The following is an 11,425-nucleotide window of genomic DNA, read 5'->3' as shown; positions in this document are numbered from 1 at the left end:
AGTCTCGAGTTCGAACATTCGGGCAGATGGGGACCTGATAGCTGGGGAAAGAAACTCTTCTAGGAGAAACAACTCCAAAATCTATCAACTGCTGCCTTGTAGTTAGTTCTTTGTTGGACAAAGGCTATGGAAGCAAATCCAAAAAGAAAAAGAAGGCTGAAATCGGAGTCAATGGCCTCAATGGCGCATAACCAGTTGACACGTGGCACCCCGTCAAAAGAGCGCACGACAAAAGAGCGCCGACATAAGAGCGCAGACAAAAGAGCGCCGACATAAGAGCGCCGACATAAGAGCGCACTAATTTCCCGACAAAAGAGCGCCGACATAAGAGCGCAAACTAAAAATTGTAAAACCAGATTTAATAAATAGGAACATGAAAATTAACTCAGATCAGAAGGCATCGTTTGATGTAAAATCTTTATTGTTTCATTAAAAAACCAATTGTTCAGTTTCTTTAACTAAAAAACTGGTATAATCAACGTGAAGTTCAATTATTCAAAACGCAATCTAATTACACATACAAAGATTTTAAATGTTAGGCCTAAAGTGAGAATATCAACTGAAATAAAATGTAACAAAATGAAAATAAGTTTAAATTAATAAAACGTTTCTATATAGTTGTATTTATATTGCTATGTTGTGGCTATACCTCGTAGGATTATTAGAATAGGTTGAAGCAATTCCCTGCAATCTTCGGTACAGCTGAACATATTTGTTCTTTGAAGCATCTGGTTTGTTATCTAGATGACTTTCCTGTTCAATTTCGATGTGATCTCGTTACATACGAAACTGGTTGATCAATTAAAAACGGAAGGATGATTGCAATCTACCGTTTGTTGGAATGCGCGATGCCATGCCTCAACTGAGTTGTTTGTACAGGGTAGATTTTCAGCGACACGATTATGGACATTCCAAATAGCAAGAGCCTTGGTATTAATCAAAGCATGGATTGTAAATACCTGATAGTAGATTACTGGTGCAACTCTAAAAGTTCCATTCACAAACCAATGTTCATTTTGCTGTAGACGATTGATATTATCCATTGTTCCGAACATCATCATTCTGTAAACGTCAGTCGGTCCGAAATCCCAAAAAGACGAAATTTTGCACTCTTGTTGTCGTTTGAAGAAGTTCAGGAATTGTTATCTCTGAAACGTTCTGCGGATTTGGTTATGGCAGTTGCTTGTGTTTTCTCTGTCTCTCTATTGCTCGTGGTGAAGCGACGTATGCCGACAAACGAGGTGCTACTTCCATCGAGAATTCCTTCTCTGGCTTGTATAATCTGCGTTGGTTTTTCCACCCCTTCCACTGCCCGTTTTCGTATAGCCGAAACAACTTTCGCTGCTTCGTTTTTAGCCGGATCAGGAGCGTGATTGTGTTTTGATGATGACATAACAACATCGTTCAGCATTTGTATCCGTCCTCGGCAGCCATCTTTCTTGCAGTATCTCCATGTCGTACTTCCATCAGCATTTACTCTCTCCTTTCGATATCTGTAGCCTTCGACCAATACAATAACCTTCCCTTTCTTTGATTCGATCTTCTCCGTGTTACTTGGGTTAGAAATATTTTCAAACTGCATTCATAACATATTAACCATAATATATAAATAAACACGTCGTTTTATCGTACCGCGGATTGTTTAATTAAAACAAGTGTTAACCATGTCATATTCGTTTAGCGTACAACGTGTGTTTTTTTTTTAATTGGCTGCGCTCTTATGTCGGCGCTCTTTTGTCTGCGCTCTTTTGTTGGCGCTCTTATGTCGGCGCTCTTTTGTCTGCGCTCTTATGTCGGCGCTCTTATGTCGGCGCTCTTTTGTCTGCGCTCTTATGTCGGCGCTCTTTTGTCGTGCGCTCTTTTGACACGTACACTTAATTGTGTTGGAGGGGGTCCCTTCCAAAACTAAAATTAAGAACGAAGAGAAAGAAGAATATATATGTTTCTGTAAGTGCTTATAAATAAATATAAAAAGTTCCTTTTTTATAAGTATGAACGTGCGTCAAATGTTCATGTAGTAACGGGGTTTTTATCCATTGTTTCCTTGGACAAAACTCTTTGGGAAATCAAGCACAATGATAAACTGATGTTGGTTGGTTACTGGATAAAGTCATAGTTTAATTATTCTATATTATATTGTCAGCATTTCTCCTTGGGATCTTCAATTGTAATCATAATTTTATCTTGCAAAAAATTGAGTACATTTTCTATAGCATTAACCAACATATGCAATCTGGATAAGGTAAAGATCTAATTATTAGAATTTCTACACAATATGAAGAAGTATGTGTTTTAAAAAGGTAATAAAGCGGGAATGATCTTCCCTGAATTTCCACGTATATAAATATATTACAGTAAGTGATATCGCATTTTCAGTGCTATTGGGCTACATACATTTTTTAGTATTTTTTTAAACTTACATTTTTTAAATAGAATGCAATCAAGTAGAAAAAAGTGAGTATTAAATGAATGTAAACAACGTATGCATAAGTGAGCGAAAAATAAGGACTTTACAAAGGAAACATTGACTAATTTTTAAATGGGTAACTGATTATCTAATTACGTCAAATTTTATGTCGCAGTGCATTGTCATCGGGAAAACAACAAATTTGTTATAATTCTCTTTTAAGAAATAAAAGAACACAAAATTAACAAACACAAACACACAAACACAGAGTTTTACCGGCTCCGGAAGATTATAAAAACGTCAAAATTTGTCTAAATCTCGATTTAGATTTTGAACGATTTTAATTCATGGCTCAAATATGAACTCATTTTCCATCGCTTATAACATGTATTACAAAAAACACAGAATTTAGTTTGAATATGGGAACACTATCAATGTTTTTTTCCTCCAAGGGGAGTGGTGCGCTTGAAACTTTGGGGGGGGGGGGGTGACTAACTTTTCCGAGAGGGCGGACATGCGTAAAAAGTACTTTCTAAATAAATTCTATTTCGTTCGGGGGGGGGGGGGGGCTTGGACTTGCTTTGGGAACCACCCCCCCCCCCCCAACCCCAAACCCGAAAATAAGAAATATATGCACACTATAATGCAAAAGTTCGCTTTTCAATTGGCTTTGTACATTGTTTTAAATCTTAAAATTCTTCCTTACAGGCAACACTGACCCTTGTCCTCCCTAAGAGCTGGAACTAGCGTGCAGCAACTAACGTGGCGGACAACATGGAAACACTAGATGAAATCTTTTGGCCTTTGCGCACAATATGTATCACGAAACGGGTTTAGGGGTGGGGAAATTATAAGTTCATTTCATTAAGCTGTGGTCAAACTCTACAATATTTAGAATTTCTAATCTCCAGTGCAATATTAAAGCAATTGATTTAACGCTTATTTTAATGACAACACGTGCAAATATAACTTCATTGGAATCTTTATCAAAATGTGATTTGGAGAAAAGTCGAGTTTTTTTTATCTCATACTTTTAATCCAAGCATATTAATTTACCACTTTTATAAGAAAACTTAAAATGTGCGCATATAAAAATTGTAATAAAAAATAAATACAGTCCCAAGATTAATGTCCTAGCTATCGACACTGTATCGAACAAAATAAAAAAATTCAAATCTTTCAATGTGTGCATATTTGTTTTGATAAGGATTTTAAATGAATATACTTGGAGATAAATATACAATACAATAATATATATATATATATATATATATATATATATATATATATATATATATATATATATATATATATATATATATATATATATATATATATATATATCACTGACCCATTTATGGTTTAGACTGGAGTCAAACAAGGGCGTGTTATGTCCACCTAGTAATTGATTGGTCGGTTACACCTACTATAGACAAAGCGAGAGGCATCAGATGGACACTAACAACTAACCTATAGGACACTGATTTTGCAGACGACACAACTCTACTAGCGAGCAGTCAAAACAATATACAAGAAAACTTCCGGTTATCGGAAATCGCTGAAAAGTTGAAACGGATCTACGATTTTGATATAATACTTATACATGCAATTACTCAAGTAATCTTGTTTACACCCCCCCCACACCGCCCCCCCCCCCCCCCCCCCACACACACACACAGACATTCGGACAAGAATGCAAAACTATGTTTTTCCAACTCAGGGTGGTATAAAACGTCGAGATTTGCAAAATTCTTTTTTTTCACACGATCACAATACTTTCTCTATACCTCGTATATACGAGAAAGTAAAAAATGAATGATCTGAACTACAAGACCAATATTAGTTATGCGAATATATCATCTATCTATATATATAATTCGCTTCTGGGAGCCGTTAGAAAACAAGCTGCAAACGCGCCTTGCAATCCCCTCTCTTCCTCACTAGGCATAAATCAACCTCCCCACCCCCGCATGGTCTGGTGAGCTGTAGTTCACTCTAAATGTTTACATTTAACAATCGTAGAGCTGGGTTAAGTGACGGCTATTAGGGGCAGATAATTTAGTTTGAAACTATTTTAAACTTAGGGGAGGTAACTAAGAGAAGGCTGCTTTCACGGGTGGGGGGGGGAGGAGGGAGGGTTTTAGTGTTTTAAAGCAAATATTTTCAGTGGCAGCATTGGTACTGTAGAATTCACACATTTTGAATTACTAAAAAGTAGAAAATAAAACAACTAAATAGCGGCGTATGATACGCTGCGGGCAGGCTCGTTTATATATAATTCTCTTCCTATGAGACGTTATAAAACAAGCTGCAAGCGCGCCTTGCAGTCCCCTCTCTTCCACTCTATCGCTACCACCCACACACCCACACCCCCACACCCCCTCACATGGTCAGGTGAGCTGTGGTTCACGCTAAATGTTTACAAAACAATCGTAGAGATAATTTAGATTGAAACGATTTTAAACTTAGAGGAGGTAACTAAGAGGAGGCTGCTTTCACGGGGGCGGGGGGGGGGGGTAGGGGGTTTAGTGTTTTAAAGCACATATTTTCAGTGGCAGCATTGGTAGTGTTGAATTCACAAATTATGAATTATTGAAAAGTAGAAAAAACAACAACTAAATAGCGGAGTATAATACACCGCGGGTCGGCTCGTTTAGAATATTACACCTATTAGATTTAGTTTCGCTCATAGATTGAAAAGCGTAGTTTTATACCCACTCTGATTTCAAAAACTTTCATTATGCTGTAATAGTTTAGCATTTTTTATGACAATATATTAAATTCTGATTTCAGACATTATATTTTTGTAAAAACGAATGGTGTTAAGCTACTATATTACATACTAAAGTAATTATTGATCTGTTTTGACATTTACAATTAAATTTGTAGAAATATATATATTTGTATTCAGAGAGTGATTATTTCCCCTATTTCGTTTGTCTTAATTAATATTCTAGGAATCATTATGTCAAAGTGTTTTTTTTTATAGATATAGATAGACATACACACCAACTCAAGAAAATAGTGAAACGAAACAACACAACTAAAAACATACACCCTAAAAATCGTATACACAGAAAGCACACACTGAGAGAAACACATGCGCAGACTCGCACGCACACAAATGTACACACATACACAATTTTTCAGGTATACTCATGCAGACTCAAGCACTTGTACACACACCTAATGCTTTACTAATTAGGTCGTCGTACTTGAGGGGATATGCGCGGAAAAAAATCACAAAATTTCTTGTTTTTCGTCATGATGGGTTTCTTCCACTTTTGGATACTTTGTCCATTTTTGTATAAAGAAAATAATACATTTAAAGAGAAAAAAATATTTTAGGTGTTTGAATTACGATTTTTATGACCCTATTAATTAAAAAAATAATCAATTTTTCCCAATCTTACAAGCTCTCTATGAAAAGTTTTATATCCGCCATTATATTGTATTTGACATCATTGTAAAGCTGGATTTCTCATGTATTTAATAAACTTAATTTCCTACATCTCGGAAACACCCAAAGCTTACAATCAGATTTACAGTTTACACAGATATGGTACTTTCCTGACCTAGTTTTCGTTACTTTTGGCTGTTTTTCTCAGTTCGCAGGTTTTTAACACTAAAAAGCCTACTACTTTTTTATTTATTAAACAATGCCAACCATATTTTCAGTAAATGTTCTTCATGCGAAAATACAACTTTTGTCACGAGGGAATTGTGATTGCTTTCATAGAAAAAAGTATTTGGTAATTAATATTCACATTTTGAAACTTTTGAATACTAAAAAGGGTACGATTTTTTAGACCTTGTAAAATTCTCACTAGTAATTATTTCAAAAAGTTGTCGTGACAAAAGTTTTAATATATACTGAAATATAAGCATTTTAAATTTTATTGCTATAGGTGCATAAATAAAAACGCCTTAGTATTTTTAAAAGTACCGAAAAATTCAAAATGGCGGAGGTTTTTTTGGGTTTCCATGACAACCAAAATTGTTTTCGACCCTTTTTTTTGCTGTTTAATACTTGCTTTTATATGCCAAATATGATAAAAATATTCAGAAGGCTTTAGATCTTAAACTGTAAAAAATAGAAAAAAACATAGCATATCCCCTTAAAAGCCTTTTTTAATTTTTCAATATACCTTAACATTGTTTAATCAGGCATACTCTTTCAGCTAGGTTGATTAGTTTCAAATATGCATTGATGCACATGAGACAAAGTCCTGCAGCTAGTTTTTGTTCTTTGATGTTTCGAACACACAATACTAAATCGAATGTTGACAGAATTTGACAGAAGGCAGAAAATTAGATGTTTTACTTGCATTTGAAATTTCATTTATCTATCTGAAATAGTACTCACGTTATAGGCTTTTGAAAAATTGAAAGTAGAATAAGTTCCACTTTCGGTTATCGGAAATAGCTCAGAAGTTGTTACGGATCTACAAATTTGATATAATACTTATATATGAGATTTCATCAACCTAGCTGTAACGGTACTCAAGCTATCGTGTTTACGACAAACACACACATGCACACAGACATACGGACAAGATTGCAAAACTATGCTTTTCCAAATCAGGGAGGTGTAAAACGTCGAGATTTGCAAAAATGTCGATTTTTTTTTTTGGGAGGATTACAATACTTTCTCTATACTTCGTATACCAGAAAGTAAAAATATCCAAGTAGATGTTATTCCATCAAATACACATACTCAAAAAGTACGCACGCACAAAAAATAATAAACACACGTACACACACACGCGAAAAATAAACGTACATAAATGTACACTTGTAAACACAGAACACGCACTATAGCACACACACACACACACACACATGTACATGCAAAAAAAAACATACACACACGCGAATAACAAACCTGCGCTGCGCAGCCCATACACAAAACATTCATGCCAACATAAACCCACGAACACAAACGCTAGCACAATCACTTCCACACACACGAAGGCAAACATCAAAATGCTTATGCACACACACAACACACACTTGCACGAAATCACACCCTCGTATACAAACACACATTAACACACTCGCGTAAAATCGCATGCACACACTAGTGTTCACTACACATAATACTATACTGTCAACAACGCACGCTCGCGCAGAACAAGCACGCTCCTATCTATCCCAAACACACATACACACGCTCACTCGATGAGAAAAACTCAAATTGTCACAAATATATACGCTAAATACAAACACACATATCACACGCTCGATATATACACATACACGCGCACACGCACAAACTTATTTGTTTATTTCACACTACAACACACGCTTACACATTTTCACATACAAATTAGGACGCTTATACACGCTGTTATTTTGCATGTGCGCAACATAGGTTGGTGCGAGTGAATATTGGTGCGCACGTATGTTGAACGTATGAATAATGTGATGCGTATAGTGTGATGGTGATGTTTCTGTGTAGAGACGTGTTACTGTATAATGTGTGGTAGTTAGTCTGATTTTTTACAAACTTTTATTTAACTCGCTTCCTCTGTTGTCAGTCGTCAGTCTGTCTAGATCGAAACGCCGGAGTGAAAATTCGGACACTTCTACTTGACCGATACGATTCACATTTGGCACGTGGGTCAAGACATGAAGACAATGCATTCTGAAATTAAAGTTGACTTAATTGGATGCCTAATTAATTTTTTATGAATTAATTAATAGGCATTTAGTAGGCATGTCTATCCAACCACACCACACGCGTCATCACGTTCAATAGCTGCGCCATCACGTTCAGTAGGCGCGCAATGTTTTTTAGTCATGTAACTCTATTGTAAATAAAACATATAAAGTACTGGTAGGTAATAGGTGATAGGTGCAGAGGCGTATCCAGGTTTTCGTTGTAGGGGGAGCGAAAAGAGCAAAAAAAAGGCGCCGAATTTTTAACACCTTCTATATACGAGTATTATATATATATATATATATATATATATATATATATATATATATATATATATATATATATATAATTACTAGCTGTATGTGATTACTTCGCTATGATGTAAAATAAATTCAAAGTAGCACTCTGAAGAAATAAGAAAAAACACACAATGTAGGCCGACAAAACAAAAATTGTATCAATCTAAACAATATATATATATATATATATATATATATATATATATATATATATATATATATATATACACTACAACCAAATACAATGAACGTAACATTATCTGTTTTGTAATTCTTGTAAAAAAATTCTTACATAATAATTCGTGGGAAATTATTTAAGACAAGTGAAATCGGGGAAATAATCACTCTCTTAATATAAATATGTATATATCTAAACATTTAATTATAAATGTCAAAACAAATAAATAATTACTTTAGAATATAATGAAATTTTTTAACACTATTCGTGTTTACAAAATGTTTTTTCTATAATCAGAAATTAATATATCGTCATCATAAATGCTAAAGTATTACAGCATAATGAAAGTTTTTAAAATCAGTGTTGGTATAAAACCACGCTTTTCGATGTAATAGAAAAACACTCGTAATAATAGCCTACATTTAACTATATATTGGGCTTTGATTCAAATCGTATAATCTTAATTGTTAAATTAACTACTGCTTCTTTATGTTCTTAAAAGATAATTTTTTAACATAGTGATAGGTATGGATTAGATCACTGTATTGCTCACACACTATTTTACTGGTAAATGCAAAAACAATATTCACAGAGTTTTACGTTTAAAAAGCTAATTTTCTGGCGGCATGGTACTTTGGTACATCTTTAGGCGTTTTTCTACATGTACTTAACAGATCAGTTCGGGGTGGGTTGGGGGGAGGGTGGGTGGGTTCAACTTCATTCACCACTGTCAATTATCCAACCCAGTGTATACCTAGGTGTGACATTAATATCGCTCTACACAGTTGTGGTGGTGAGGTGTGTGTGTGGGGGGGGGGGGGGGGGAGATAACCAACTCAGAGTGAACATAGCGTCAGATTTTAGATGACTGTTCTAAACATACATATATATTACACAAATATATATTACAGAAATAGATTTAAATAAGTAGCAGTGGTATTATGACAATATTTTTTTTACAGAGGGGTCCATGGGGGAGGGGGTTGTAACTGTTTCATATAATTTGTAATCGTAATCATTATCGCCCAAACTGTATGAATACTACTACTTCATCGTGATGACGTTGACTTTGTCAAAATTTCCCCACCACTACGCAGTTTGCTCATAAGTAAATTTAAATAGAGGTGCCACATCAGTTGTATTTGTTTCTGTATTGTAATTTTTTTTAATTAATCACACGATTCAAACTGTATATATAAAGTAATTATGTGTGAAGTTTTATGTATAACATTTTCTAATTCAATTATTCGTAAGCAAATACATTATACAGTTGCCTTAAACTTAACACCCCTCTTGCCAAGTGGTACTACCCGTAGAGGTTTTTTTAAACATTGCAATGCATCGTAATGGTTATTTTTAGAATGGCAAACTGATGCAGCTGTTAATACGTGTTGTAAACGTAGACACTTCTAGACTAGTACAATAATGCTTAATTGCTGCATGAAAAGAAATCTTGTGATTTACATAGATGTGCCGACCAAAAATATTTTTTTAACAAATATCATTGTTTAAAACTTTGAGTTTAAAAAGTTTCCAAAAAGGCGCCACTTTGCTGAAAATGGCCAGAGGGGGAGCGGCCGCTCCCCCTGCTCCCCCCCCCCTGCGTACGCTACTGGGTAGGTGGTAGGTGGTAGGTGGTAGGTGGTAGGTGGTAGGTGGTGGGTGGTGGGTGGTGGGTGGTGGGTGGTGGGTGGTGGGTGGTGGGTGGTGGGCGGTAGGTGGTAGGTGGTGGGTGGTATGTGGTCCTCTTGAGATCACAAAATCGCACCCTACTGCCGGGCGCCGCACCTTTGAAAAAAATTACTTTTGCAGAAATCTTTTCAGGATAAAATAAATCTAAATGCATTCGGCATGGTATACAGTTTTGATTACAGTTTTGCATCATGCTGTTAAATGCACGTAGGCCTACTGATTTGTGGTGTACATTACAGTGTGCAGCGAGGTGGTGTAAGTTTTGATCTACTTCGTGTGTTCTGTTTTGTGTGTATGTGTGTTTTGGTGTATAGCTAATCGAGTGTATGCTGTAGGATGAATTATTGTGATTGTAATTTTTTTCCCAAGAGAATCTCTAAAGTTTAGTGCCACTCCCCTTTTCCGTCCTCTATAGAGCACATTGCAGAATTTCACAATGTAGAGAAGTACAAGTATGCAGCTTGAATTTACTTAAGGCATACCCATGCCTGGATCGTATTAGTTTCGAATTCTTTTTAGACGCAACAACGTAGAATAGTAAAATTCAAACAAAGTTAACACAAACAGCAATAGATTATTATTCTTTTGAATCACACAATCTAAGCTAGGTTTAGTGAAAACAAAAAAAAGTTTTTTAAATTATTTTTTATTAAAGGTCGGTACAGTGACAAGAGTTTGAAAACCAAAGGTCTAGGCAATGGAATTTGAGATTTTATTAATTACAGTTTATAGAAAAACATATTTGTGTGATTCAATTGTCTAATAAAATTAGTGCTTAAAAATGGAAAATAAAATTAATTTTATCTTAAAATCTTATTTTGATAAATTTGACATAAACTATCATAACTCAGGTTCGATTGGTCTGATTCCCAACTTGTTGTTATCATTCAAATAAATTTTAGAAAATACTTTGAGACAAACAAAATAAACTCCAAGAAATGAGAGACTAGTACATCAATATGTTGTGGAGTTTGACCACACACTAAACCTCTTCCGAGATGTGTTTATGAACGCGAAATATTTTAGGTTTAATGTTTCCAGGTTTCTCATCACTCAAGTCACTGAATTTGACATCTCAGCCCGTATGCGGACACGGGTCGGTGATCTCTGTATGATGGACAAAAGTAATAATAAGTTTATGGCAGTCTGGCATAGACACATTGTGCAATGACAATTTAATACTCAGT

At 35.2% G+C, this 11,425-nt stretch overlaps 1 long non-coding RNA gene across 1 annotated transcript in view; it reads right to left on the bottom strand.

Annotated features, from left to right (window-relative positions):
• Positions 1-10,881: 10,881 nt before the first annotated feature.
• LOC131942676 (uncharacterized) overlaps positions 10,882-11,425 on the bottom strand; it is a 7,869-nt gene continuing 7,325 nt past the window's right edge. The window contains exon 6 of the long non-coding RNA XR_009386802.1: positions 10,882-11,345. This is a non-coding gene — a long non-coding RNA (uncharacterized LOC131942676). The remainder of the gene's footprint in view (positions 11,346-11,425) is intronic.

Source organism: Physella acuta, unplaced genomic scaffold, assembly GCF_028476545.2.
Source record: "Physella acuta isolate Inbredline_101_S28 unplaced genomic scaffold, ASM2847654v3 ptg000418l, whole genome shotgun sequence".
Classification (NCBI taxonomy): Eukaryota; Metazoa; Mollusca; class Gastropoda; family Physidae; genus Physella; species Physella acuta.
Note: the sequence above shows the minus strand (reverse complement) of the source record. Positions and strands in the feature narration are given on the sequence as shown.